Raw genomic sequence first — 6,287 nt, 5'->3', positions numbered from 1 at the left:
CCTCTGTTCCTTCATGTATGGGCACATTACTGCAGTTGCTGCCTCTGTCCTTGCCTGGCCTCCGTGTGTCTCTCTGTCCCTCCTCTTCTCAGAAGCACACCCAGCTTTGGACTTAGGGCCCATCCACATTCAGTATGCCCTGTCTTAACTCACGCTTCGCCATATCTGCAATGGTTGCATTTCTACATAAGGTGACATTTGCATATCTTTTTGGGGGGAATGCAGCAAACCTCCAACACTTACCCTGACTTCACAGACAACCAGGTCAACATTTAGAGCAGCTAAGCCATTTTTCAGGTTTTAGTTTGTGTTGGGGATGCAGGATTTCTCCTCAGCCCTTTTAGGGCTGCCGGATGAGCCGGATGAATCCACTGACAGAGGCAGGTTCACAGGAGAAAAGCATGCAGGTTTTATTAAGTAACTTTTGCATGGACGTGGGAGCCCTCACAACAAAAATGGAGACCCAAAGAAGCAGCCGGGGCCACAAACTTAGGCACTAGCTTGGACAAAGAGTCATACATGTGAAAACATGGCAAGACAAAGGGGCTTGGGTGGGACCGTTAACGGGGGGCAGATGAAGGGAAGCGCGGGCTTCACCAGGCTTGCTTACAGAGCACTCACTCCCCGGCTTTGACTTGGATGAGCATCTCTTCCTGTGTCCTGGCACAGGGAGGGCGTCTTTCATCTCTTGCTCACGGTAATAAACAGGAAGGTCAGGGGCCCCTTCTTGCACCTGCTCTTTTTCTTTCTTTCTTTCGTTTCAGGAACACAGGCACTTTATCAAACACCCTTGGAGAAAAGAGTGTGAGGATAAAGGGCTGATACAGGACCGGCCTGGGGGCACGGTGAGGAGTGGAAGGTGGAGTATGTGGGAAAGAATAAGTACAATTTCCCACATAGTGTACAGGAAAAATGCAGGACAGTATTCTACCATCCTGCATTTTTAAGAGGGCAGAGCCGGGGCTCAAAGCCAGTTCTGCTCACATTGGCGCCTGTGTCCCTCTCGCAGGGCTGTGCAGCTACCTGGGGCCCGTGGCACGGCCCCCCTGCACTGCTGTGGTTCACCTTTGGTCATGCAGTGCGTGAGTCGGAGTCCCCCCACCAACCCCGGCAACTCCTTGATCTATTGATAGACTGGCAAAATCAGTATTGGGATGATGATCAGCAGAATGGTCATGATGGTGCTGAAAATCAGGGCCCAGACGTTCAGGACTTGGCAGTGGAGTCACAGGCCTGGGCCCCAGTCAGGTCGCCAGCCATCTTCCTCTCCCTAGATTTCACGGAGTAGGCGAATGCTATGAAGCCCAGGCAGCAGGAGTTCACAAAGAGGGTTTTGAACAGGGACAAGATGACGTGGTCGGGCACGGAGGTCTCGCTGCGGATGTGGATCATGGTGGATGTCGGGGGAGCAGGATTGTGGGGCACCCCCAGCACATCCACCTCATGCTCCTCCTTCAGCATCTCATAGTTGGGGGATGGCGGGTGTTGGTGGGAATGAAGAAGGTTTGGACAGTGTGGTTCACGGTGTCTAGGGAAGACCAGCTGTGGTCGGGTTGCTGGGATGTTTCTCCTTTTTCAAGCACCTTGAGCTCAGAAGAACCCTTATGCCAAAGTGGCATATATTGAGGTGGCCTATCCTACAGTCCTGCATTTTTAAGAGGGCAGAGCCAGGGTTCAAAGTCAATTCTGCTCGCTTGGGAGCCTGTGTCCCTCCTGCAGGGCTCTGCAGCTACCTGGGGCCCCTGGCACGACCCCCCTGCACCACTGTGGTTCACCTTTGGTCATGCAGTGCAGAGTCAGAGTCCCCCCAGGCAGCCTAGGGCCGCACCCGCAGTGTTTATGAGTGGAATCGCCAATGCCTCCTCCCTTTGTGGGAGAGTGATGCCCAAGTGGGAGTCCTGGCTGGGGGGTGCAGCTTGTCCCATGTGGCCCTGGGCACTGCCCACAGGGGCTGAGGGGAAGGACAAACTCCAAAAACCACAGTCCAGCCAGGGCCACAGAAAAGGATGGGGCACTTCAGACGCCGTGCAAGTTCAGAAGCAGAACAGACAGGGCCCAGGTGGTGGCATTGCCGCTGTCTCCTGCCCATGTATTCCAGTGGGCACACAGGGAGATTTTCTGTCCTTTGAACAGAAAGAGAAGCTGTTTGAGGAAATAAAAGAACAAAAGGAGATTGTGAAATCTAAGTCTTTGATTTTGTTGTGTGCAATGTTTGACAAAGTAGGAGAGGAACATGAAGAAGGGCCTCTGTGCGACTTACGTGAGAAACGTCTTAGCCAAACTGGTCCTGAGTCGTCCTTCTCAGGTGCCCTCCTGGGAACAGTGGCGGCAAAATCATTTTTATCCCAAATAACGAGGGAAGCCGAGGTTTTGTGATGGGCTTCCCACCTCCTTTTCCGTTCTTTGTAGTAGTCATCTGAGCAATTTATACACGCTGCATCGCAACGTTTCCCTCGCGTGAACTGAAAAACATTTATTTTTTATTTTTTTTCCATGGATTTTGGCTAAATCAAGCACTCTTCACACCAGGCACATAAGAAGGAAATAAAGAGGCTGATCTGTTGGAGTTTAATGAATGAAGAAATGGTGGCTTCTGCCCATGCTCCACACCCCAGCCTCCAGCCAGTGCCCCCTACCACCCAGGGCAGAATGTGGCCGTGGCAGGGTAAGAGGCTCCTGTGGGAAGGAGAGCCCGAGGCGCTGGGCAGAGCCGCACCCCACTAGCCTTCATCTGGACGGTCTCTAAGGGGCTCCCTCCTTGGGCCCATCCTGCCTGGCTCACATCTCTTCTTCCCGAGGATGGGGGCTTCCTCCTTCATAGTCTGGCTGGGGAAGTGAGAGCCATAACCCTTGCGTACAAAACTTAGTTGTTGCGAGACAAGATGATTTTACAAAACATGTTGCTTTTTCCAAATGACTTTGTTGCAAAGCCCCCCTTTTTTTTCAAGAGATGGGGGTCTCACCCTGTCGCCCAGGCGGGAGGGCAGTGGCACCATCACAGCTCACTGCAGTTTCTGCTCCTGGCCTCAAGCCATCCTCCTGTGTCAGCCTCCAGAGTAGCTGGGACTCCAGGTGCCTATGACACCAGGCCCAGCTAAGTTTTAACCTTTTTGTAGAGATGGGGTCTTGCTATGTTGCCCAGGCTGGTCTTGAATTCCTGGCCTCAAGTAGTCCTCCCTCCTGGGCGCCCCAAAGTTCTGGGGTTACAGGTGTGAGCCACGACAACCAGCCTAATTTATGAATGGCCCCCAACATATCGCTGGCACGACTCTTCCCTCTTTCCCAGGGAGAAGGTGATGACAATAACAGTCGCTAACTTTGGTGAGCTCTGTGCCAGGCACCACTCTGAGTGCTGTGTACCCGCTACCCCATTTTTATCCTTGAAAAAAGATTTTAAGGAATGGAGTGTGCGTATCCTTCTTTCACAAACGAGAAAACAGAGCTGCAAAGAGATTCAGTGAATTGTTTAAAGTCTCACAGTTAATAAGGACTCCAGGCTTTAAGCGCCCCACCTCCCCGAGGCTGCTGATGTGGCAGACTTCCCTGTTTGTCTTATCCTTATCACCCAGGTGAAATCATCACAAATGAACTTTTAGAAGGTGTCTACAGTCTTGGGGTTTCCAGTAGTTTCCAGCATGGCTTGTCAACCCGCTGGCCACCGCCCATAACCTCCCCACCCCGATCTGGGTTTTGAAAGCATTTTCTTCCTCCTTTGCCCTGTGGCCTGAGAAGGCTCCCTCCAGCAAGTCACCTGGACCATGGGTCCATCCTGTCCCCACCCCCACCTCCTTGTCAGAGCGCTGCTAAGTCCTGGGCCTGTCGCCATCTCACAGGCAGCCTGAGTACTTCACAGAGGCCCTGTCCCCTCTCAGCAGGGTCCAGGAGCCACTTCCTGCCAGGCCAGCCACGGTGGCTGAATCTGCTCTCCCCTGAGCCACCAGGGCACCTGAGCAACATCCAGACACCTGAGGCCTCGGGGCACCACAGCTGTGCTGGGTGCAGTGCGTCTGTGCCACCTCTGTTGTCTGAGCTCTGAGGGGCCCAGGGCATAGCCCATCTGTGTGGACGTGCTGCTCTCTAGGACCTAGGATTTGGATGTAAGGACCAGGACCTGGAGGTGGCTCTTGGAGCTGGCCATGTCATCCGTGTGGACCCTCCTTTGGGGACACCCTCATTCCCTGTTTCCTCTCTCTTCCTGCTCATCCTCTTCTAGCTCCGAGTCCCATAAACAGCTCCTGTTCCAACCTCATGCGCTTCTGCCTGAAGCCTGAGCAGTGGACCCAGGCCCCATCGTGGCCTGACCTGCAGGCTCTGGCATTGTCCCAGCACACTGTCAGGGAGCTCGACGTCCCACACCAGGCGAGGCCCCAGTGGCTGAGCATGGGCCTGTCCCCACTCACCACCTGATTCCTCTCCTTCCCTCTGCCTGAGCCTGGGCAGTCCAGGAAACAGGGGGACTGCACCACTGCCCCCGCTCTGGCCGAGCCTCCTCAGCCTCCTGGCTCTGACTGTTGCAGGCAAAACTAGGACGCGTGTCGTCCAGGATTTCCAGGTCATTCTCTGCCTCCCACTGACTTATGCCGCTGGCTGACAATCCCAGGAAGTTCCTGGGGGTCATGGTGCTGAGCCTAGGCCGCGGGCTCAGGAAAGCTGGGTTAATCTCCTGTGAGCTCCATGCCCAGGGCACAGGGAATTGGCACAGAGGGCAGCCTCTGGATCATTGGCCTGGCAGGGATTTCCGGGTTCATGTTCTACCCTCTGTTTAATGTCCCCTTCAGCTCCTTGTTATGCAAAACAGAGGAGCCATACCCCCCTTCACAGAAACAGGAGGTCACAGGTATGCAGCAGGCAGCTTCCCGCTGTACCAGCTTCTCCAAGCGGGAGGGGAGGAGCGTTGCCGGGACCAGGGCACACAACACGGCTCTTGGAGAAAATGCATTTAAAAAACTCTTTCTCAAATTAAAATATATCTTTCAAAGGGTTTTTTAAAAAAATTGAGTTTCTTATGGGGGAAAAACATCATGGGAATGTTTCATAGTCTGTTTTAGATTTCTAACGCACTTAGGTCTTGGAGATTTTGTGCTCACTTTGTTTTTGCTTTTTTCTCTGATAAATCCAGTGGTGAACAAAATATTTTTTTTTTGGAGAGTGTGGGAATGATTTCAAACTTCCAACATTTCAAGTAATAACCACTTTAAGAATATATCGATTGCTTCACTTTTCCTATTAAATGCATGTTACTTTACACACTGGCCATATCCCTTTTGTGTAAAATGTCACATAAGTTTAGCTGGATTCCCTCCATCTCCAAAGAGTGAACTCTCCCTTCCCCATGCTGCCTGTCCCTGTGCAAAGGTCGGCTCTGACACTCATAGTTAATTAATTGTGCTTCCCGTTCATCTATTCTTGAGTCCAAGGATTGAGTCTTTTTTCAGTTCTGTGGTCTCATTATCTAGCACAAAGGCTTATGGAATGCAAACTGTAATATTTAAATATTTATTGACTACCTGGGGGCTTTGCACAATTTTTTTTTAATTGAACTTACTAGGGGATATCGAAATGTAGATAAATACTATATAAAATAAATCTTAAAGAGACAAATGTCTTTAAAAAGATATTCTAAAGAAACAATGGTCTTAAAAGCATGCCTTTATAGTGTAAATAAGGATGAACTTGGTAAATACCCTGAATCTGAGTGGGCCAATTCGTTACGGTGGTGTCGGTGGCCCTCTAGTGGCCGTGAAGGGATAAGCGGTCGTTTAGGCTCAGAAGACCCTAAATTTCTGTTAGGGTGGCTGAGAACCAGGAAGGAGGCTTCTCACCCACCCAGCAGCGGGAACTCGTTTGGAGATAGAACAAAATGACAAAAGACGAACAGAATCAACGCAGCGATACCTGGTTCTTTCATATGTAATCCTTAATATTCTTCCTCTATTTACGAAAACAAACGAAAGAGCCAAAGCCTCAGGTGCAGGCAAATGAAGGCTAGGGCTCCCTCCTTTGATGAAACACGTTGACCTAACATTCTGAGCATGTTTGCGGCCGTTTACTGAAAAGCTAAACACATGGCAGGAAGGAATAGAGTAAGTTCTGTCTTCTTTATTTTCGTTACTCATCTTTCCTTTGGATCAATGGAAGTCGTAAAGATGTATTACGCTGTATGTTTCAGAATACCATGAACATTTTTGATACCATTCCCCATTTTTGATATTGTGGAATGACTTTGCTATTCTAAGCAGCATATAAACCTGGATTTGGGAAAGTTGTTTGTATACCTGGATTCCCTT

The 6,287-nt window shown here is 50.7% G+C and overlaps 1 pseudogene; it reads right to left on the bottom strand.

The window, feature by feature from the left end:
* Positions 1 to 1,123: 1,123 nt before the first annotated feature.
* On the bottom strand, positions 1,124 to 1,925 carry LOC116561688 (annotated as a pseudogene).
* Positions 1,926 to 6,287: the final 4,362 nt, after the last annotated feature.

The sequence above is a fragment of the Sapajus apella genome, unplaced genomic scaffold (assembly GCF_009761245.1).
Source record: "Sapajus apella isolate SASKATOON/1434 unplaced genomic scaffold, GSC_monkey_1.0 scaffold30, whole genome shotgun sequence".
Lineage (NCBI taxonomy): Eukaryota > Metazoa > Chordata > Mammalia > Primates > Cebidae > Sapajus > Sapajus apella.
This window is presented reverse-complemented; position numbering and strand designations above follow the sequence as displayed.